Genomic DNA, 25,232 nt, shown 5'->3' with positions numbered 1-25,232 from the left:
TGTAGGCCATCTCTTGGGCTATGTGTTGATGCCCTTTGATCCATGATTTAGGCTCCCTAGGCATTTAAATTGTCATTCAATACAGTTGTTGCACCTAGTGTCCAAGGCACTAAGTGACACTAGGGTTAGGATTTATTTTAGGGTTTTTTATGGCGGTTAAGCCAATAGGGTTTCATTTTATTATAAATAGACACTTTGTGTCTCATAAGCATGTGTGGCCATATTCAACGTGATTGCCTTGAGCGTCATACTCTCTTTCACTCATTAATGCATTGCTTCTCATTCATGATCAAGCTTCATTGTGCATTGATTAATTCTTTCATTCTCATTCATTTTCCATTAAATTAATCGCACAATTGCTTCACGCTTGAGCCAATAGTGGTATTAGAGCGAAGTTCCTTCATTGCTCTTGCCATTGCTCGTGATCATTTTCCTCGTAGCCATTGCCATTGAGTGCCACACCTCCGTGGGCTGCTGCTTGAAGCTATTGCCATTGTGCTGGCTCAAGTTTCATTGGCAATTGCACCCTTTGTGCCGCCATCTTGGCCCATCCGATGCGACTTGACTCGCTGCCCTAGAAGGCTTAATTGTCTCCATTTTGCCCCAGACTCCAGTGCTCCTGCAGAATCCTCACGCACCTGCAGTCCAGATGTTGCTGCCGCCTCCACTGTCAACATGTGAAGAGCTCAATGCTGTCCAGCAGACAAGAACTCTGCCTAACTGTCTCAGCCAACATACCACGTTGCCCTTTCTGCTGTCCGTCTGGTCTCCGCCCTAGTCGCTAACCTTGTCCGTGACCTGCATGCAGTAATCAACAGCCCGCCACTACAACACCACCCGGAGCACAGCCTAGTCATTGACCAGTCCACCACATCGCCTTATCATCATCTACTCTGTCCACTGAGCAGCCAACCAGCCTGCCGCCATGCACCTTGAAAGCTGCCACCTTTCTACCAACATGCCACTTTGACATCCTTGTCCTTGAACGTGCCACGTCAACATGGCAGTTTGCCAATTCGGGGCTGACACACAACTTGACTAAAATTTATTCAAAAGGCTTATTATCTCATTTTTTAATTCACACCAGCAAAGCCAGTTCCTCCATGCTGCTGCTCCTCAAGCATTTGGGCCAAAATTTGAGGGTTTTTCAAAAATCTCCCAATTTAGCCACAATCCATGCTAGACATCTTGGGGCTTCCATCAAATTCACGAATTTCAACATCAAATTGAAGAATCAATCCTTCATTAAATTTGGGGTTTTTAATCAAACAGACCAAATTCCACTCCAATTTTGCTGCCAAATTTGGGGCTTTTTCAGAATTTGGCATTCTTCATCAACATTGAGCCTCAAAACATTGTCGGGCATGACATTTGACATCTTTCAAGTAAAAATTTCACAAAAATGGTCAAATATCTCTTCAATTTTCTGATAAAATTTGGGGCTTTTCATCATTTGAGCTCACTTTCACCCCAATTTCTTTGGAAATTTTGAAGCTTTTCTGAAATTTATCAAATTCCATCAATATTGAGGCTCAATTCACATTGTGGCATGGCATTCAACAACATTTGGGCAATAAGTTTATCCAATTTCTTCAATTTCTCTTCACTTTTCGGGTGAAAATTGGGGCTTTTGCCTCGATTCATTTTCTTGGTCCTTGATGTGCTAAAAAATCATATTATTTCTACATAATTTTCTCTTTCCTCAGCAAGAAAACAATAAGAAAAAGTTATTATTCTTCATATTATTCGACTTCATTGAGGTGGACAGGATCTCTTCTATCAATAATTTATTATTATTTGGGCATTTATTCTTTCCCTTCACTGGAAAATTATTATTTTATTGCTGATCATCACTCATGGCTGGCAATAATAATGATTTATTGGGCATGCTTGGCGCCGACGACAAGCTCCATGGCACCAATTACCCGATGTGGGCTTACACGATGTGACATGTACTTGTTGCGAAGAATCTATGGCATATTGCGAATGGCACCAATCAAAGACTGGCTTCTCCAAAAACAACATCACTTCTTGCCTCCACATTGTGAGGTGGCTCTCATGATGTCGAATCATCTTCTTCTTCAACAATGCTTCCTACTCAAGATCAAATTTAATGGGATGGCCCTGATGCCCAAACGCATGTCCTAATTGCTTTATTTGTGAGGAGAGCCATCATTTCACAAATCTGATCATGCATGACATCCAAGGAAGCATGGGATAAGCTTACATCATTATATTAAGCACACAATGAAGTGCATGTTGCTTACGCACGTAAGAAATTGTAAGACATTCGCACAGGAGGCATATGGATACCTATCTCAAAGGCATCAAAGATCTTATTAAGAAATATTGATAAAGAGGACAAAGAACTATAGGTGCATTTATTTACTTACATATTTACCAAGCTATCATTGAGGTGATATTTTTTTGGTTTTAAAGGGAGAAGCCCAAGTGGAAGCACAAGCAAGCGGAAGCAAGAGAGGTGTGAGCTATGGCGGATGGAACAAGAGAGCAAGAGAGTAAGAGACTCAAGATATGGGAACTCCAATAGTCACAATGTGTGACCGGCCTTCCCTTTATGTAAATGTCACTGAAAGAATAAAAAATGAAGTGACAGTGATAGGTGCCTGCCGCCTGCAATGTGCAGGTGCGGGTACTATTAGTGTAATAATACACAAGTGACGAGGCACAGGCGCCTTTACCCCCCCCAACAACCTCCCACTTAAAGGCGAATGTGCCATGAGTGAAGAGGGAACAAGAGAAAAATGACAAAGTACAATGTGTACATAGAGTACAATAGGACCAGGAATAGAGGTCATCTCATCCAATGCCCAACAACTTTCTAAGGAAGGCAAAATGCTTTGTTGAGAGACTTTTCGTGAGTAAATCTGCACGATTTTGGTCAATTGAGATTTTGACAAGGTCAACAAACTTGTCCTCAACGACCTCTCTGATAAAATGGTATTGAGAGACTTTTCGTGAGTAAATCTGCACGATTTTGGTCAATTGAGATTTTGACAAGGTCAACAGACTTGTCCTCAACGACCTCTCTGATAAAGTGGTATTGTACCTCAATGTGCTTTGTTTTTGCATGGAAGACCGGATTCTTGGCTAACTAGATAGCACTCGTAGAATCTGAATGCAATGTAGGGACCACGTTAATCATACCACCACCAGACGACCTAACCAGAGTGCCTCCTTGCAAGCCTTAATGACTGCAATATAGTTAGCCTCTATAGTACAGACAACCGTATATTTCTGTAGCCAAAGGTGGATTTCCTATTTTCTGCATGTCGTGCTCAATCAAAGTTAGTGTACCCCATGATTCTTGTATCCTAGCTACCATAACATATGCACATATTTGTTGTGCCCTTCAGGTACCTTATAATATCCTTGACACACGAAGCCATATAGTGTGCCATAACTCCCACTACAAAAGCTATGTCAAGGTAAGTGGCTATCATGGCATACATAAAATTGCCCGCTACAGATGCATAAGGGATCTTGGCCATTTCGGCCTTCTGCTCATTAGATTGTGGACATTGACTTGGCTCACCTTCATATGAGAAGGCAAAGGACAGCCAATAGGCATAACATCTCACATATGAAACCGCTCAAGGACCTTCTGGATATACTTCTGTGACAACTGAAGGAGCTCCTGAGAGCAATCATGCGTAATACGCATCCCAAGAATCTGTAAGGCCTGTCCCATGTCTTTCATTTCAAAGCTCTTCTTGAGCTGACTTTTCAAAGTATCTAGCTCATTAGGAGCTCTCCTAGTAATGAACATGTCATCTACATAGAGTGTCAAAATTAAAAGGCTGCTATTATAAGCCTACTTCGTGTATAAACACACATCCATATCACTGTGTATAGCCCATCTCGCTTGCATCCCTATAACCAAAAAAGATACATTTCACGGACTTAGAATCTAGCCAAAACATCAAATTTCAGCTTTATGAGATATGCCCAAACCTTAGATGAGTAATCATCAATGAATGGGGCAATGAACTTCACGCCTCCTAATGACTGACAGGGCATAGGTCCACAGACATCAAAATGAACAAGAGCCAAAGGCTCACCCATGCCCAAACTGCCACACTTCTTATGCGTACTACGTGTTTGTCTGCCATACAAACAATAATCACATGACTCAAAATACTTATAGTCAAGGGGCGGAAGATATCACCAATACCAACTATTTGCAATGCCAAGTCATTTCCTAAATGGATAGATCTAGTCATATGACTATAGGAGTGGAACCACTTTCTATAAGGAGTCACATGAAAGAAAGCCCCTAAATCCATCAATCAACACCGAGTAAAACCAAACGAGGCATTAGTTAATTGTGACGCATCCAAAGAAGAAGTTACAAGTATGTAATCATCACCAGAGTCAGATTGCTGCATTACATTGATCTCTTCGATTTTAACACTGGACTTAGTAGGGATAATGCTGCGATCATCAAACTTGTCCTCCGCTTTTCCTTTGCCCTTTTTCTTGTGCTTGTTAGCGTGTATTTTATGGCACTACGGCTTGATATGTCCTACTTTCCCACAATAATGGCATGTTAAATCAAACTTATAGGATTTACTGCAAGACTATCCATGGAACTTAGAATGAGGCTTCTACGAGTTTCTACCACGGCAGTCATTCCTCCTCTTGCCATCATGGCGACCCCAAACAGTCAAAGCATGAGAAGTACGAGAAGCATTCACATTCTTCCTATTGATCATCTCTGTCAGGAGTGCATTCTCTACATCATACAATTTCGGTCCATTCTTGGGCATATTTGCACACATAGCAGTACAGAATGTGTACTAAGGTTTTTAGTTATGTTCAAGACTCTCTCGCCCATTGTCGCTGACCTGCCACCACGCTCAACCAACCCCCCAACAAACCCACCCCCCCCCCCCCCCCCCCCCCCCCCGCGACCCAACTGTTCCGTCCGCTTGTCCCCTTCCGCGAAATTGATCGTTCGGCAAGAGTTGCAGCTTGCCCTTGCCGGACGGATCGACATCTTACTTCTACAAGAGCACAAGCTCACCTCCACCCAGGCCCAACGGGTAAGGAAGGTACTCCCAGGTAGCTCGTACACTTACTGGGAGCACGCCATAGGTGCCCATGGTAGGAGGGGAGGCGTATGCACCTCTATTGGTCCAAGTCTTACCGCTTGTTCTTAAGACCACGGGACAATAGTGGCAAGGAGGATGCTATGGATCAGATTGGTAGCGGAAGGACTCCCAGAGGTGGACTCCTGGATTGTTGGAGGAGACTTCAATAACCTGGAGGCTTTGGAGGACTAGCAGGACAGAGGGAGAAACTACCAGGGCATGGCCGGGGAGGAGCAAGAGGCATGGGAGGAGCGGTTGGACAGGTTTTATGTGGGAGAGTGGGGAGGCTCTCGGGAAGGCTAGATTGGGCAGTTGGCGAGCACCACGGTGTTCGATCATTGCCTGGTTCTCCTGACAATAGATCCCCCCAACATCTGCCCTAGATATACGATCTCGTTGTATCCTTGACTCGATCTACAGGAGGGAGGAGGTGACGAGACAGAGCAGATTTGGACTAGAGAGTGGGGCAGGGCAAGAGGGGCCAGATCGCAGAAGAGGTTGCAGAGGCCCTAGCTAAGTCCAGCAGAATTTGCCAAGATACAGCCGTACAGGCCAGGTAGCAAAGCTGGGAGGAGGAGAGAGCACTTTGGCGGGACCTTGTAGCCACGCAGAGATTATTACAAGAGGCACCAAGGGATCCTACTCTCCACACACAGGAGGTGTGTGTGCGAGCAGCCATTGCTGGCCTAGAGAATAGACGCTCTGAGTTCTCTTTCCGCACCTCAGCAGCTTTTTGAGTGCGGAAGGGGGACACAATATGCAGGGAGTTTTTTCAGGTGCACCAGCCTCACACCTTAGGAGAGTAGATATGCAGCCTCCTAGATCAATATGGGAGGACCCGTTCTAGCCCAGACGAGTTGATGGAGATTGCCATTGACTACTATAGTTGCCTCTTTCAGCAAGAGACAGCCTCAGCTAGAGGATTGCAATGTAGATAGCAGGTCTGGGATAACATCCCATCCCTCGTCACAGAGGAGATGGGGCGCTCCCTCCTAGCCCCCTTCACAGAGAAGGAACTAGAGGAGGCTTTCCATACACAGGACGGGCAGAAATGCCCAGGAGAGAATGGCCTCTCTAAGGCTTTTTTCACTACCTTCTGGAAAGTGGTGAAGGACCCCCTATTGATGGCCTTTCAAGAGATTTTCACTTCAGGACAGATGCCAGGAAGTCTATCGGCAGGCCTTATTAGTCTTCTCCCCAAAGGGGGAGACCGGTTGGAGCTTTCCCAGTGGAGACCGATCACCTTATTGTCAGTGGCCTATAAGGCATTGGCAAAGATGATTGATAGGTAACTATGCCCCTTGCTTCCAGACATCATCCATGACACATAGACAGGCTTTGTCCAGGATAGCAGCATCCTAGACAATGTATTCACATTCTTTGAGGCGACAGAGTGGACCTAGTACAGTGGGCAGAGACTGACCATATTACTCTTGGATTTTGAGAAAGCCTATGGCAGGGTGGACTGGGATTTTCTAGAGGGCACGATGGTGAGGTTGGGTTTCCCCTAGGCTTGGATTTCCAAGGTCTCTGCACTTTACAAATTGGCCACTAGCAGGGTTGTCATAGGAGGGAGGCGAGGGGAGGAGTTTCGGTTGGAGAGATCGGTCTGATAGGGCTATCCCCTGGCCCTGTACCTGTTCCTTCTCTTTGCAGAGGCGATGTCTCACTTCCTCAGGTCACGTGTGAGCGGTTTATGTGGCCTTTGACTTCTAGTTAGAGAGGAGACCGAGTTGTTAGACTCAGAGTATGTAGATGATACATTGCTCTACATAGAGGACGGCGAGTTGATGCTGGAGAGAGTGAGATTGGCTCTTCAGGTGTTCTGTTCTGCAACGGGAGCAAAAATCAACTGGCGAAAGTCAGTTGGTTTCCTCACAGACCCGGACTCTAGTACGGAGTGGGGCGTTCACCTGGGATTTAGATGGGTGATAGACCCATCCGGTACCTAGGGTTCCAGGTGGGACTCGACATCACTCCCGCTCAACAGTTTCTTCCAGTTGTCAATTCTATTCGGAGGAAGCTGACCTATTGGAGCATGGCTCGCCTCTCACTAGCCGACCGAGCCTTGGTAGTTAACCAGGTCCTCCTAGCGACGGCTTGGTATATCGCCTCGTGTTGGTGCTTCTCATCTTGCGTAATGCAGCTTCGCTGCCTAGTGCAAAATTTTCTTGGTCCGGGTCAAACAGCTCCAGGGATTCCAAGGCCAAGGTGACGTGGGTGACCATTATACAACATTGATCAGAGGGAGGGCTTGGGATCATAGACCCAGAGTATCAGAGTATGGCCCTCCTGGGCAAGCTAGTTGTCCGCAGCCTCACAACGGGAGGGCAGACCTAGAAGGTCCTATTGCAGGAGGGTCTTCAGGACTATAGACCGAGGCTTGGCAGTGAGTGAAGGCCGTCCCTGAGATGGATCTTCACGTCAGCCCAGATCACCCTCCCCTAGATCACCCTTCCTACGTAGCTTGCTCGGCGTGTGGCAGGGCCTCTGTAAGGTCCTAATCCAAAGCCCCCCAGGTTGCCAGGAGGAGATAGACCGTCAGCCGGTGATTTGGAAACCCCAGGTCAGGGACCGGAAAGAGGCACAGATTGGCGAGTGCCCCCACATCCAGTGGGCTGGTTGAGAGGTTGGCTCGGCTTGTATCATCAGGAACTCGCGGAGGTGTACAGGATGATGAATGAGGAGGTGCTGAAGCAAGTATCAGGTTACCAACGAGGAGTAGAGCTGAGGAGAAGGGAAATAGATGGAACGATACCTTAGGAGTGGCTTGCTCCCCCGATCCAAGAGCCGATAGAGCCCGAGGAGGTATAGGCCGCTAGGTTTTCACTAGCAGGCATCCCTCTACAGGTGGCAAGAAGAGTGGGTGGCGCTCCACTTGGGGCCTTTTTCACAGTGCAGGACGGGGAGTGTTTGACTCTTGACAAAGGACAACACGGCAAGGGGATAGCTGTCCTTTCATGGAAGAGGATCCGAGTGGTTGGCCTTTAGGGGAAGACATGGTGGCCGGACCCTTTGGTCTTTTGGCAGGAGCTCAGAGAGTGGCGCCTTTGGATCTGGGAAGGAAGGCCACTTGATGAGCTGGAGTGGGATCCAGGAGAGTGGCTTTGGCCAGCCATTGCGGTTGCCAAGAAGCCACCAAGGTTCTTGGAGTACACTGCCAGGATTGGCAGACACATACTGATGTAGGAAGATATGGATTGGGTGCCGTCACGCAGCAAGCACTGGGCGGAGCACAGCATCATGGAGCCATTTCGACAGACCTTCTGGCGCCATCTATGGGTCAGCTGGAGGCCAAGGAGAGTATTGTATTTTTTATGGCCGGTGACACACGGAGGCTTGGCGGTGGGAAGTTGGCTTGCCTAGATGCAGAAGGAGGGAGTTTGTAAGTGCTACACACAGCAGTCTATGGAAACCCCAAAGCATTGCCTTTGGTCGTGTGAGGCGACACAGCTCGTGTGGAGAGGAGTATACCGCATCCTGTGCCGCATAGCACCCAGTCTTGGATGTATCTCTTGGGGTGCTTTTTGCTGGTAGGCGGTTAGCCAGGGCCGTCACCTTCTGTATGAGGCCGGAATGCAGGATACGATATTCATTATCGAGGTAGGGTCGTGCGCAGTGGTGGGTTTAGAGGCTCTACCCATCCGCTAGGTACTGGAGCCCACAGCAGACCGCTCTGAGGTATGGGAAATCATAGGGAGTGTCTTACTGGTTGGCATATCTGGAAGGCACGGTATCAGGTGGCTTTCGGCGGAGAGAGACCTTCAGTACAGGTGACCTTAACAAAGCTTTGGACCTCCATCATCCACTCCCTTCGAGGGCAATGGGATCAGGTGCAAGGCGAGTCCAATGCTCGTTAGGAGTTCCGAGGTCATTTTATGCGCACTTGGGGTGGCCAAGACCTGTTCTTCGTGATGCAAGCAGGTAGCCCCAGATGTAGGTTGCCTATTTGTGACAATATTATAATAAACTTGCTTGTTGAGAGACAAGATAATCGTAGACTTACAAAGCTCATCTAAGTCATCCCATACATCTTGATCTTGACCTTTAGGCTTAATGCTCTTGCATTTGATTGGCTAAATTGAGATTTTTGCACCAAAACCTACTAAATTTGGATCTTCCAATAGCCATAATTGCTGCCATCCAACTTTTTAATGTTGAAATGGTATTGTCATTTAGATGACCAACCATACTCTAAGAAAGAGAGGCATAGTATAGACCAAACAAGCTGCTGTAATATCTGCAAACAGCCCCAAAACCACTGTCAAAACAAGCTGAAAATAAGAGATATAGACCAAATAATGAGCTCTCCACATTCCAGACTCTATGCTGTGATACCATACCGCAGTCCTTCCTTTTAACGTCATATTGAAGAACATCATGAGATGTCCCTCGTCTTGGATGCGATAATTGAACATCAATCTCTGAAATTCACAAATGTGAAATTCTGCATCCTCTTCCGCTAACCCATTAAAAATGGGCAAGGGAACTCCTAAGGCTGGTAAATCTGGCGTCCTTGCAGGAATCGCAAGGGCCAAAATAGCATCAAATGGAGGGGACTCCTCTCCTGAATAATACAATAGTTTGCATCACGTGAGCAGAAGTTGAACTAGCTCAAGCTCAATTGCAGATACAATCTAAAGCTCAATGTAACATCCAAGTGTCAAGTAAGTGATTCCCACCAGAAGGTCAGATGCCAGATGAGCAAATAAAGCTCAAATCCTCATGTGAGTGGTATCCAAGCACCCAAGATACATCAAGCACATAGCTGAGAGCATAAGACCCGATAAAAGCTTTAAGCCCGTTAGGTCATAGACCTCTGAAGTATCCAATGAAATAACTGATAACCAATGTCAAATGTCCTAAGCTTACAAATTGAAATCTATAACCTGTACACAAGCTTTCAGCCAACATAATCGAAATTGCAGTATACATTGAAATTGTTGTCTGCAACCTTATGGGTCTAAAACAAGGCCCAAAATAACCTTAGATGGCCAAACAAGCAATGGGATGAGCCTCAAGGGATTATTTGCAGAATATATGGTACTTTGCTTGCACACCAAATCTCACAACAATTTGAGATTTTTAATTTGCCTTGCTTCTGATGCCTCTACAAGCACTACCCAAGAGAAAGAGTGAAAGAATAGGAGAGCTTCTTACCTGTTGCTTATTTGCTCGGATCCTTGGTTCTTTTTCTTCACTTTAGCCTTCAAAACTAGCCTCTCTCAATGGTGTCACTCTGATACCACGTCATAAATCACATGGTGGGGGAAAAGCAAGGAATGATGGAAATCAATTGTCATGGAAGTCCTGGCACTGTAGTTTAAATGGTAACTGCTTCTTTTGTACTACTAGTATGGGATCTTCCTATCACATCTCCTCCCCATTGCCTAGGAAGATCTGGGTGATGCTATCTGACATTTGGGAGGCTGTGGTAGGCCTTCTCTCTGTCCATCAGATTGGGTTTTCAGCAAAGTAAAATATCCTATTCCAACACAGTCACATGTGAAAATATTGTTTCATTTGCTTAGATTTTGCGGCTCTTGGCACAATTGGGTCACCTGGAATGCTTTCACATTTGATTCTGCCTTTGGGGTTCAAAGTCATCTTGCTAACTGAAAGGTCTTCCTGATTGGCAGCTGGATCTTAATCAACACATTGGTTTTCTCCCTAAGGAGGCTTTAGTCCCTGGGTAGATGGCAGTCTCTTCTGTGGGACTGCTGTGACTCTTATACTTCTCATGTGATTACTAATATAATTGCCCATTACAAAAACAGAGATAGAGAACTTACTTGATTTGCCATTGCCATACCACTTAGAGCTGCAGCTTCTAAATTTGAACCAAGAAGCCAATCCCCGCAAATTCCTACTCTTCCATATGCGTCAAATATGCATGGCTCATTTGGTGTGTTCAATGGGAGGGCTGCACCCCTGAGATAATGTGAACACAAGAAATGTAAGCAGAAATGTCTAGTAAATTTGTCAGTCAAAAAACTAATATCTTTGCTGACAGTTTCTTTTTTCCCAATTCATAAAATGTATTCAAAATCCGACAACTGAAGATTATCTGCTTACCAGAGCTGTACTCGCATATATATTGGAGTGGGCAATGAACCTTGTGAAAGACCGAGTGCGCTTTCCACCCCTTCTAGCATCTCACGTTTCACTCTTGCTGCTCTGGCTGTAGGAATACTCTCCTGTTGAGTAAAAATAAGCCTGCTTGCTTATAAGTTCTAAATGATAAAAGCAGAGTTGGAAAAATGCTTAACATCTAAAATTTAACAATCTACTTGGGGGACTTTATTCTTCTTTCCATAAGTGGCAGTGCTGAAGAAGGTCCAGCAGTATGGGCCATTGTCATCTGATAACTGAAGCTTGCTTGTGTTGTTTCCCATCCAAGATAAAGAATTAACACCAGTTACAAATGCTCCATCAATTTGAACTTTTCCTGTGCCAGATTCTATTGAAGGGAATGGATCCTTAAATGCTGCCATCAAGGCCCAGATTGAGCTAAGTTCCAGTCTCTGCAGCATTTCCAAAAAGCACCAGGTAATGAGTAGAACCTTGACTTTGCTAGCAAGTTGAAGATAGCAGAAAGTTTTGGAAAATCTGTTCATTTAATCTACAGTATGAGACTCAAAGGTTAACCAAGGTGCAAAGTACCTTCATTTGCTTGGCAACAAGTGGGACTCCAACTGGTGCAAGTAAACGATTTGCACATTTTCCTGGCATACAAAATTTCAAATGGTAAAGCAGCATTACTGTTTCTTTTGTTGACTAAACAAAATGTAGATGGAAATCCTGTTATGAAAAGCCCAACACAGTTTATGCATGTCATAAGAAACTCTTCTTTTGCTAGCAATCAAAACAGTCAATATGAACAGCCAGACTGTTTGATTAGGTGAGCTAGGAGCATTATCAAGATAATGATTATATGTCACCTAACATGCAAAAGCAAGGATGCTGATCATTAATGCTATTTTGCACCATTAATCACCAAGCTAGCTCATCCCCAAGGAATTATAAGTCATCACTGGCAGAATGAATGCACTTTGGTAATGTTACTGATGTGATATTTTAGAATGAAATATGCAAACATTTTAGTCACTTTGCATATGTACTATGCATGTACCTGTACTCTTGTAGTTCTGTAGCAGTGCACATATAGGAGAGAAAGCTACACATACAATGGATAGTATCTTCATGCACATAGGAATCCTTTGATTTAGACATGATCCCCAATAAAATTCTAATAGAGTAGGACACAATTGTGTAAATCCAATGGCTAATGTGAACTTACAGTTCTAGTTATCAAAGTACATAGAAAGATGGAGCTATCCATTATCAAAATGACACTACTTTATACATCAGATAAGTTCTCCATGATAGTAAAAGCAGAAAAATACAATCTTTTAAAATAAGAGTTCTCGATATAAAAAAGGCGAGAATTTGCAATTCTGCTTGTTTAAATGTAGTGAAACGGACAGGAATGTCTAGTGAGTCAAGACTGGACAGTTAAGGTCCAGTATAAGTCTGGAAGAGACTGATGGCACTGTAGATTGACAAGTCTGGAAGAGACTTGTGAAAGTGTATATGGACAAGTGTGTTGAAGAACTAGCCTGGAAGAGACTAGTTCAAAGTGAAGATGGACAAATCTTCAAGAGATTAGTCCATGTGGGGTCATCAGTGGAAATTCACTTTCAGTTGAGCTACATTGCAAATTTGGATGTAGCCATAGTCTGCAAAGATGGTCAGAAGACTAGTGGGGATGCAATGGAAGCAACTCCTAAAATTTAGGGAGTTACTATTTCTGGACCCTAGAATCTGTTCGCGTCATTATCTTCGTTTTTGTATGAGGATTAATCCTCTGGTCTGTGCCGAGGTCAAATTTTGAACCGAGGATGGAGAATTTTAGACCGAAAGGTTTAAACAGGAAAATTGTTACATGTATGCCATGTGTCACAATTTGGGCATAAATTCCCAAAAGAGAGAGAGAGGGCAGCACAAAAATGAGTTTCAATGCATGGGGGGCTCATTTTTTTTTTTGTGAAAGGAAGATGGATTGCTACAGATGGAGAGCTCTTGAGAGCTGGTCTACCTTGTCTATGTTGCACAGAGGGCTGAGCTTGCTTCCTACTCTCTCTCTTTCTCTCCCTGACAGTATGGTTATACTGCAGAATCAAGGGCCTTTCTTCTGATTCAAGTACAGCTGTGTGGAATATGCTGTTTTTGCATGAGGCAAGAGCCTCTTTTCTCCAGGAATAGGAGCAGTTGTTTGCTGCCCACAAGCAGGAATAGGTGAGGGTGGTAACCTCACCAAGCAAGTGTCTGAAACAGTACTAAATCAGTTCTGATTCTGGACTGTTCAGAGGTTAATTCAGAGCCCAATTGATGTCAGAATCAAGGGGCACTTGGCCCAGATGATGCAAGACAGTGCAGGGAACAATATGAGCTGAGAACAGGTGTCAGAACAGGTCTGAACCAGTAATTACAGTGGGCTGAACAGTATAGGAACAGGCCGGTTACACTGGGGAAGTGCCTTCGTAAACAAATTTGCAAGATTGTCTTCACTCTTACAGTATTCCACATTGATGGTCTCATCTAGAAGCTTCTCCCTAATGAAGTGATACTGGATCTCTGTGTGCTTTGTTCCGGCATGGAAAATAGGATTCCATGCTAAGGCAATGCAACTCTCATTGTCACACACCAAGATAGTAGGGCGAGTTTGGGGGCAGCCAAGCTTCTCCAACAACCGCCGAAGCCACACAATCTCACATGTGGTAGAAGATGCAGCTTGATACTTTGCCTGAATGGAAGATAGGGCTACCGTGGGCTGCTTTTTGCTACTCCAAGAGATAGAACCAGTACCCAAGGTAAAACAATAACCTGTCATAGACCGCCTTTGATCCACATTGCCAGCCCAATCTGAATCATTCAAACCTGCAAGAACAAGATCAGAAGCACCTGTACTTGCTGGATAGGAAATCTCGAGGTCGGAGGTCCCACTCAAAAATTGAAGTATCCTCTGAGCAGCCTGACAATGCACCTACTGAGGGACACTCATGAACCTAGCCAAGAGACCTAGAACAAAACATAGATCAACCCGTGTGTTGAGGAGCCAAATCAATGATCCAATAATCAGCTCTAACGGTGGCGGGTAGCATCCGCCAAAGAAGAATCTACATGTGAAGTGGCCTTTCAGTTCGGATCTATACGGGTAGAAATGGACTGACAATCCTTCATCTCAAAAGTCACCAAGAGCTCTTGTACATATCTCTGTTGAGAGATGAAAATCCTCCTCTAAGACTGATAAATCTCGTGGCCCAAAAAGAAATGGAGAAGCCCCAAATTCGTCATCTCGAACTTCTCATATAGGGCTGCCTTCGTCTCTTTGACCTTCTGGGGCTGATCACCTGTAACAATCAAGTCATCAACATACAAGACAAACAACACACGACCACCCTCGAAAGTGTGCACATAAAGCTGGGGATTGGCCCTAGAGCGCTGATATCCCAACTTGGCCTGGAGAAACAAATCAATCTTCTTGTTCCAAACACTCGGAGCTTGCTTTAGGCCATACAATGCCTTCTTCAACTTGTAAACCTTTCCATTTGAGGAACCAAGCCAGGAGGCTCCTCTACATAGATCTCCTCCTTCAAATCAACATTCAAGAAGGCTAACTTCACATCCAACTGAAAGACAGGGCATCTCCTATGACCAGCCAAGGCAAGGACAATACGAATAGTTGCCATGCGAGCAGTGGGGGCAAAAGCATCACGAAAATAAACACTTGGGCACTGTGCAAAACCTTTAGTAACAAGGCAAGCCTTGTGCTTGTCCAAAGAGCCATCACTATGATACTTGGTCTTGAAGACCCATTTGACACCAATCACCTTCTTATGAGAGGGACGAGGCACAAGGTACCAAGTGCCATTCCACTCAATAGCCTCCAACTCGGCTTTCATCGCCTTTCACCAATGATCAGACTGTAAAACCTCCAGTGATGAAGACTCTCTACCTTGCAGAACACAGGACATCAAACAGTAGTTAGAGCAAACAAGCTCCATAGTATGTGCCTAGTGTTGCCATGACCTCTGCGGTCCATCTTGCGGTTGCCACTCCTCAAGGATCCCCTCGATCCCTGAATCTCACGGCGTGCCACGAGCCCAACAAGGGGGAGGCCGAACCTCGCCTCGGTGCTCTCTATCTGTTGAAGTTTCGGAAAGGTCCACCATCAATGGAGGACCAGGCGGTGAATCCGGTGGTTGGGTAGTAGGCTCCTCATACGAAGAAGAGTCCTCAAGAGACACAAGGTTGAGAGGAACAGTTGCTGGGGCCAAGTTATCATTGGAATCTCTAAGTACAGGATGATCCTCACCCCCCTCTAGGGTTGGAACCTCTACGAACTGAACATCACGGCTTGTGTAGACATCCCACTTAACATGATCATACAATCAGTAGCCTTGAGATTGCGAGCTATAGCCCACAAATATCTGTCTTTTGGAAGCCACTTCGAATTTGTCACACTGTGTCTTTGAGATGTGAACATAAGCATCACACCCAAAAATCTTGAAATAAGAAACATCAGGCTTGGATCCAAAGTACGCCTAAAAAAAAGTCATACCAACAACAATGAAAGTAGGGGAACAATTGAGGATATGAACGGAAGTAGCTATAGCCTCAACCCATAGACATTGAGGTGTCTAACAATGCTCTATCATAGTACGGGCCATCTTGATCACACTGCGATTCTTCCACTCCAAAATGCCATTCTCCTGAGGGGTATTTGTATTTACAAACTCCTAGTGTATGCCATGATCTGCACAAAACCAAGCGAACTCATTAGAAACAAATTCTCCACCCTTATCTGATCGCAAGGTCTTTAGCTTCTATCCCGATCGGTTCTCCTCAAAGAGAAACCAATCCTTGAAGTTGGAGAAAGCCTCTGACTTCATCGGTCCACAAAGATTGGTGGAAACAAGCTCCAAGGGTGCTCAAGACTACCTCGAAGCCTTGTCGGGAACAACATCACGAGTCTGTTTTCCACAGATGTAGGATACACAAGGCTTCCGCCCCTTATCCGATCGTAAGGTCTTTAGCTTCTGCCCCGATCGGTTCTCCTCAAAGAGCAACCAATCCTTGAAGTTGGAGAAAGCCTCCGACTTTAGCTTCAAGAAATAGGTCCATGTCATCCGGTTGTAATCATCTACTATGAGTATGAAATACAAACTCCCTTGAAGGGATTCCGTCCTCATTGGTCCACAAAGATCGGCAGAAACAAGCTCCAAGGGTGCTGAAGACTGCCTCGAAGCCTTGCTAGGAACAACATCACGAGTTTACTTCCCACACATGTAGGATACGCAAGGCTGTTGACTCACCACAATATTTGGCAAACGTCTGACAAACTGGTCCTTAGACGCCTTTCGAAGGTATTCATAATTGAGGTGACCAAACCGAGCATGCCAAAGCTCAAACTGGGTTTCAGAGGTAAGAACAAGAGAATCAAATTCCTTTACGAATACCGGAACTTGTAGACTCCTTTCTCCTCATAATCTAAAGAAAAACCGCTCTCGATTCTCGATCAAGAATACAAAAAGAATCCACATCAAATTTGACAAAGAGACCGAGGGCACAAATCTTGTGCACGAGAGAATATGATATCCCAAAGCCAGCACATAAAGTACCTCAGAAGCATGGGCACCACCATGCCCATGTGGAATAAGATGCATGTTGCCCCGTCCCTGAATAGGAATGGATGAACTATCTCAAATAAGAATCTGACCATGAGAAGGCCGCAAATACGTAACACCTGCTAAGGAGTCATGTGCCTAGACGCACCATTGTCAATAATCCACTCACGAGTAAATGGGGCCTTCAACGCAACATCAAAAGCCGGTATAGTCGAATCCTCAACAATCTCCAAATGGAGGAAAGTAGCTAATGAGAGAGCAACCGCTACTTCAAAATCCTTTGAAGATTTCTCATTCTTCTCCTTATCGCGGCAATCATTCTTCCACTGACCTGTTTTGCCACAAATGTGACAAGTAGACTCGTCTTTGTCCTTCTTAGATTTATCTTCCTTCTTCTTCTTTTGGTTCTTCTCCTTCTTTGAGAGGATTGACCAACCAACGCTTCAGATTTCGAATCATTGGTGCCTTTTAGTTGCTCCTCTTGGTCCAAGACCATAGGAACCAACTCTTTCCACCGAAGAGTCTCGGACCGCCCTGAAGCAATCAAGGCGGAATGAAAACCACTGAAGCGAGGCGGTAATTGTGAAAGCAGAGTTATCGCCATGTCTTCAAAAGTGATTACCTTCCTGCGTTTTGAACTTGTATTGAAGTTGCCTTAGCTTGTTGATATGCTCCCACATGGATGATGACTTGTTGACACTCATAGTTCTCATTTGCACTTCCAAAGACACATGCTTTATGACGATCACCTGATGTTCTATATCTCCCTAGCCACTATCAAATGTTCTATATGAGAGATAACAACTGTAGTACATGAGAAATAAAAATGAGTGAATGAGAGCATTGAGTTTATCCCGATGTACCTGAGCCTTTTCCAACTCCACCTTCTCATTGAAAAAGAGTCTAAACTCGTCTCGTGAGGAATGACAATTGATAGCCTCCGTAACAAGCTTCGCCAAATCATAGAACTCCAATATGGCAAGCATTATAACTTGCCAGATGCGGTAGTTCTCACCATCGAGCTTTTGATTTTAAGGAAAAGCCAGTAGGACGGGCATCTTCCAACGGGCATCTTCCAATCCAGGATTGCCTAAAACTCTGTCTTGGCCTTAGAAGATATCTTCACCTACAATGTCTACACAAAACACAAAAAGCAGCCCTCTCTATGAAACCAGCCTTCCTTCTCGGATAGGGTAGTTTAACCTGATTAAGCACTTAATTACAACAATCAGCAAATGTACATAAACTGAAATGCTCACTTTACCTTCATAAACTTGAATAGTAGACACCCTGTTGACCCTAAAACTGGCGCCCCTTTCGGTATTTCTTTAATTTCGATTGCTAATGGATAAATTACAAGCCAAGATTTCACGATCTCCTTGGCTGATTCAAAAGCCCCTTGTTGTTCCACTTCAAAACCACAGTAAAGCATATTCTCAGCATAAACCATGGCTGAAACTGTCAATGACATTTGTTTACATGCAGCTATCCATGGAATCAGCTATAAACCATTAAAAACTGAGCATGATCGGATCATAAACTGATCATGGACTGATACGAGAACTGATCACAAATGGTTGCAAATGTGACTCCAAATTGATCACAAGCTGATGGTAAAAAAACTAATCAGAAACTGATGCAAAATTGATCCCAAAGTGATCATAAACGGTTCTCAAACTGATAAAAAACTGAACTGAAACTAATCAGAAATTGATCTCAAAACTGAGGCAAAAACTCATGCCAAACTGGTCCGAAAACTCATGCATAAGTATAGTCTCAAAGCCGCAGTAACAACCATACTCATATATGTGTATCTCACAATGACTAGTACACTGAGTAGTGACTTCATGGCAGACATACTGTCAGCACAGTACCCTGGATGCATGCTGAATATATCCAAGATCCACTACATGCGAGAGCTGTCCAAAACCGGTGGAGTGGAAGTGCTATCTCCCCCTTAAGCAATGCTCCGGACCCCCGCTCTGCTGAACCTGAGTAAGCCTGAGGCTCTAACAGAAAGGCATCGAGATAAAGTTGCAACAACTGAGGATGGTCTGCCAAGTCATCCTCTTCCATCCATTTTGCATCCATTGGTGAATAGTTTTGAAACTTCTCCAAATATCTTTTAAAAAATTTATCTCTGACCTTCCTTTTCTTATGTGCCATAATCTGCTCGGGTACCAAGATCTCATCTAGTTTCTCAACCTCTGGCTGAATTTCAGCAGATACATCTTCTGGCGCATCACCACGAAAAGGTCTCAATAAACTGACATGAAAGGCATTGTGTATCTGCCAATGTGGAGGTAATTTCAGCCGATATGCAACATCGCTGATCTTTTCCAACACTTGAAAGGGCCCATAGTATCTCATGCTTAACTTCGGATACAACCTCTCTCTTCCCTTCATCTTTTTCAGCCTTGCCTTTTTGAAACGCAACAATACATAATCGCCCTCTGCAAACTGCAAAGCACGTCTATGGTAATCAACTGCTGCTTGTCCTGGATCTCTGAAGTGCATACTTTATCTTTGCATAGGCTGCATCCAAGCTTTCCACAAAGCGATTAGTCTCAAAGATCTTATCCTTAGTGTGCAGAATAGGTGGAACCTTCTTGCCACCCTCAACCACCTCAAATGGAGCCTTGCCACCAGTGGAACTATGCACCGTATTGTTGTATGCAAACTCAACCAATGGCAAATACTGCTCCCACTGTGTCTTGTGGTCTGAAACATAGCACCTCAAAAGATCCAACATTGTGGAATTTGCTTCCTTAGATTGACCATCTGTCTGCGGATGGAAGGATGATGAGAATTTCAGCGTGGTACCCATATTCTCAAACAATCCTTTCAGAATAGACAGGTCATCTGAGGGTCTCGATAATTGATCATCGACTTAGACATACCATGGTACTTGAAAATGTGTTGCATAAATAATCGTGCCATATGATCAGCCTTTATCTTCTTGCTCACCGGAATGAAATGGGCTTGTTTGCTAAACCTGCAAATAATAGTCCATATCCCATCATTCCCTGTAGGTATCCTAGGAAGCTCAAAGATAAAGTCCATAGCAATGCTCTGCCAAGGCCTATTTGGAATAGGTAAGGGCTGCAACAAGCCCGGCATCTTTTGCCTATTATGATTTACCCTCTGACATATGATGCATGCCCTAACATACTGCTCTACATCATGCCTCAAAGCTGGCCAAAAAAAGAAATGCTCCACTGAGTATGACTTTCAATGATCACTTTAGGCCTCAACTGCTTTGTGACACACAATCGTCCATGCATCAACAAAAATCCATCTCTTAGCATAAAATGCTCATGCTTTTGGCCATTGCAAAGCTAATCATAAACATTAGCAAAGTTCGAATCAGCAGCATATTACTCTTTCATGGTATCCAACTCAATGTGATGAACCATAGTGACGACTGAAATTTGTGGCTTACCTCACAGTGCGTCAGCCATAACATTCTTTTTACCATCAATGTGTACAATCTGAAAATGAAACATAGAGAGAAAATTTACCCATCTCATATGCTTCTCTGACAACTTTGTTTGCGTCAGAAAAATACCTCAAAGTCTGATGGTCTGTCTGCACTGTAAAATCAGCCCTCAACAAATAATGTTTCCACGTAGACAATGTAAAGAAAAATACCCTACCATAGAAACATAAACAGAAACCGTACGACAAAGCACAGACTGATAAAAAGAACACAGTTAGGGTTAGGCTTAGAGTAACTCAGAGACAATGAACACAGTGAATAAATTAAATGATATGACTACTAATAATACGATGCTCATGTAGCAAACACACTATGCAGTGAATGAATACTGAACCTCGAACTTCTGTATCTCTAGGATCAGGGCAAGGGTAATGAGCTGGAGAGAATGTCGTACTCCGAATGGATCTCCAATCACAACAAGGCAGCCTTCGGATGTCGAACACCAGCAAATGCAGCAGTGAGAAGCTGGATCTGATGCAAACAATAGTGAGGAGAGAGAAAGACTAAAAACAGAGTCTGCAGGAAAGAGAAAGACAAAACGCAGGCAAAACAGCCTACAGGAGAGAGAAATACTAAAAAAGGAGCCTGCAAATAGAGAGATTGAAAACGAAGACTGCAGGAGAGAAAGACTGAAAACGCAGGCAGGACAACTTGCAGGAGAGAGAAAGGCTGAAAATGCAAGCAGGACAGCCTGCAGGAGAGAGAAAGACTGCAGCGACTGTAGACAGGAGATAAAAAACTGTCAGGTTGGCAGCTGGAGCCTGCAAATGCAGCAGTTTGCTGGCGTGGCAAGCTGTACGATAATAGTGTAGATGAACAACAGTCAGTCGCCAGGCAGAAATATCAGCAATCAGCGTGTGGAGGGTTGGAAACAGGTGCCAGACTGTAGGGAACAGTGATGGACAGCAAGAGCTGAGATGTCCTCTGTGACCGGAGTGTGGACAGCAAGTTGGTAACACTTGAAACTTGCAAAAACAAGATTGTGAAAGAGTGGAGGGTTGGCTGCCAATTTATAGAAAATTAGGGTTCTAGATCCTCTTTCACTTAACTTTCTCTATCTACTTCCCGTTTTAGGGTTTTGGCTAAAATAAGCATGTTTTGGGGCTGTTTAAGTGGCTAAGAGCATTTCTTAGCACACCACCCCCTCTCAGGCCCAAAATAGGGCGAGAAAAGTAGACCGGCCTAAATTTTGATTTACCCCAAGGCATCTCACTCCAAAGCAACCAAGGCATCGGACAAAAGGTGCATGACGACTGCCTAGTAACCTACCAAGACTACAGAGGTGATGGATATCTTACCAAGGGAGCCCAAGTGATCACCCCAGAGACGTCAGGGCATTGGACCAAGGGTGCTCGTCGGCTGCCCAAGGACCTACCAAGGCCTACAAAGGCGGATGGAATCAACAATGGACTTGTTTGTTTTGTTTGTTTTTTTTTTTGAAAAGTGTTTTGAAAATACATAAGTAATATAGGAGCAGCGGCCGATTAAGTGATAGATAGGAAAAGATAAAGAGAGTTTTAAACCCAAGTTATTCACAAAACTAGCAAGCCAATCCCTCGCACTGACGAGGATAAGTACCTAAGGATGATAAAAGTGAGTGTATGTACCAATCATGTGTTGAGTATGTCAGAGGCAAAAAAAGTGGTGGGCTTAGAAAGACAAGCAAAGCAAGCAAGCAAGCAAGGGTAGGGAAACTGCCTTTAGGAGAACTGCCATGTGTTATGCTACGAATATGGTGGATCCTAGAGTTGACCATTCCAAAAGACCAAAAAGGGATAAATGCGCATAGATGCATGTTGACATGAACAGAATGCCAATGCATAGGGTAATGCAAAGGGAGATGCAAGATGTCATACTCATGCAATATGCTATGCAACGGTGCCACTGGGATAGTGTTCTCGCAGGGAAGTATTCACTTGTCCAAGTGCCCTTTTACAATCAGGTCATCCTGATAGTGCGGATGAAGTTACAAATGCCCATAATACAATACAAAAGAATAAGTGAATGTAATGTCTAAAAAATTGTAAGCATCATCACTGTCACGATTAAGAGTAGGAGCCGCCTCCTCTCAAACTGGAAAGGAAAGAAAGAGGAAAGCACCCTCTCCCCGTCAAGTTGAAGAAGTAAGGGAGGGTGTACCCAAGCCGATCCTGGCTAGCAGGTATTGAAGAACCGGCTGGTTCACCGCTTTGGTCAAGATATCTACAAAATTATCTGAAGAAGGCACAAACTCTAGGCGAATAGTGCCTAGCTCAACCTGCTCTCTGGAAAAGTGGAAGTGGACTCCCACATGCTGTGTCCATGGTGTGATGATAGGATTGTCCGCAAGGGCAATGGCACTCTGGTTGTCGCAGTAGACAACTGTGGGAGAGTCATATAGAAAATGAAGCGTTGCCAGTAAACTCCTCAGATAGATGGCCTCGATGGTGCCATCGAAGAGAGCCCGGTACTCAGCCTCGGCCGTGGAAGCCGCCACCATCTCTTGCTTACGGTTGGACCAAGAAATGGGAGTTGTGCCCAAGGTAAAGAGGTAGCCGCCATGGGAATGCCGGGTGTCAGGATCTCTTGCCCAATCACAATCAATGTACCCCTGCAAACATAAACCAGAACCATATGTCAAGCCAAGGTAAAGAGATAGCCGCCATGGGAACGCCGGGTATCAGGATCTCCTGCCCAATCAGAATCAATGTACCCATGCAAACATAAACCAGAACCATATGTCAAGCCATCCTAGGAGCTGTGAAATACTGACTGAGTATGCTAACTGAGTAAGCTAAATCTGGCCTAGTGTGAATTAACCAAAGAAGTTTTCGTACAACAAAACAATAGGTGTTTGCATCGAAGGGCTGTCCTAAGGTATTTTTCGACAAGTGGACAGTAGGATCAATAGGCGTGGTGAAGTGTACTGTTCCACAAGTTGAAGTGTGTACTTCTGCTATGACACAAAAATACATCCTCCAAAACAAACTACCTCCATCCCCAAAAAATAAGACAACAAACCAAGGTTTGTCATTTCAAATGTAGCTTTAAGCTTAGCCTTAATTTCCGCTATGGCAGCAGAATCTGGACCTGTGATGAGTAAGTTATTAACACATAGCAGGATATAGCTAACCCCCTCTGGAGTGGATCGAACATATAAGTTTGGGTCATAAGGGGTAGAATGGTATCCATGAGTCTGTAAAAACTCATCCATTCTATGGAATCAAGACCGTGGCGCTTGCTTCAGCCCATAAAGAGCTTTCTGCAAGCGGAATACCGCATCCCTAGGGTTCCCTGAGGGAAAGGCAGGTGGCTGCTTCACATAGACTTTCTCCTGCAAGTATCTGTTCAGGAAGGCACTCTTGACATCCATCTAATGTATCGGCCAATCGTGGTGAGTGGCGAGTGCGAGTAGCAATCGAAAGAAAGTCAACCGTGCAGTAGGGGCAAAGGTCTCGTTATAATCAATGCTGTGCTTCTGTCGAAACCCTTGTACTACAAGGCGAGCCTTGTACTTGTCTAAAGTTCCATCAGCTTTTAGCTTTGTCCGAAAGATCCACTTTGTCCCGATGACTTTCTTGTGGCTCGGACGATCCACCAATGACCAAGTCTCATTTCGGTTAATACTCTCTAGCTTCCTTTTCATGGCCTCTCACCATTGAGGGTGCTAAAGAGCCTCCTGCCAGGTATTCGGCTTAGAATGTGCTATGTAATCAGCTGTAAATAGCGATGCAAATGATGCCTAAGGAGCAAGCCGGGCAGATCTTCTAGGTCCCTCCGGAGTGAAATCCAAATAGTAGGATCCCCAAGTCCCGCATGGTCTGTTGGTACCAGCAAGGTAACACGTCTCGCGAAGGGGTTTGGGAGGTGAAGAAAGTGTAGGAATGTCAGGAGCGGAAAGTAGATCAGCTTAGTAGGCACGATCTCTGATGATGTGAAAGAAGGAAGCGGATCGGAATCCGGTGTAGAAGACTGCATAATATCCCTCTCATCAAAGACGACATCCTGCCTAATGATCACCTGTTTGTTCGAGGATCGAACAAACGATAGGCTTTCGCTTTAGAGGAATATCCCACAAAAATAAGGACATCAGCTCAGGGAGTAAGCTTTCCTATCTTGTCATCAGGCGTGTGTGTGTATCTACGATACCCGAAGACTCTGAAATGGGAAATAACAGGCCGAGAGCCAAAAAATGCCTCATACGGGGTCTTCTGAGAGGAAGAGCCGCAGTTGGGCATCGGTTGAGGATGTACTCCAAAGTGTTAACAGCCTCGACAAAAAGGCACTCAGGAAGCTCTGCTGCGAACATCATAGAGCGTGCCATTTCCATGGCTATGCGGTTCTTATGCTCTACGACTCCATTCTGAGAGGGGAAGTTGGTAGAGGTGAGCTAGTGAGAAATGCCATGCTTCTGTAGAAACTCGGAAAACTCATGGGAGATAAACTCACCACCGCTATCATTGCTCATGTACTCAACACGACGACCAATCTGGTTATGAACCAGCAGCACCCAAGCGGAAAAATATGTGAAAGCATCTAACTTATGCTTGAGAAAGTACACCCATATGCATCGAGAATGATCATCCACTATAAAAAAGAAGTACAGCGCGCCGTTCAAAGCAGCAGTGAATGTCGGCCCACAAAGATCAATGTGAATCAATCTGAGAGGCTCCTCAGCTCTATGTGTAGATTGCTGAGGAAATGGGATATGGTGCTGCTTCCCGAGCTGACAGGCTTTATAAACATCTCAAGCTAGCTTCAGGCGTGAAAGGCCCTCAACCAGCTCACGGCGTGACAACTCATAAAGTGAGTCATAACCAAGATTCCCTAAGCGAAAATGCCAAAGACGCTCATTGTACGTAGGCTCCCGAGATGTGGTTGGGCCTGGAAGCTATGGAACACGGAGCCTTCGGTGGTCAGCTCAGTCAGAAAGTGTGTTATGTGGTATAA

This window comes from Lygodium microphyllum, chromosome 25 (assembly GCF_053477565.2).
Source record: "Lygodium microphyllum isolate KBCC chromosome 25, Lygodium_microphyllum_v1.1.10, whole genome shotgun sequence".
Lineage (NCBI taxonomy): Eukaryota > Viridiplantae > Streptophyta > Polypodiopsida > Schizaeales > Lygodiaceae > Lygodium > Lygodium microphyllum.
The sequence above is the reverse complement of the archived record's forward strand: the minus strand, read 5'-3'. Positions refer to the sequence as shown.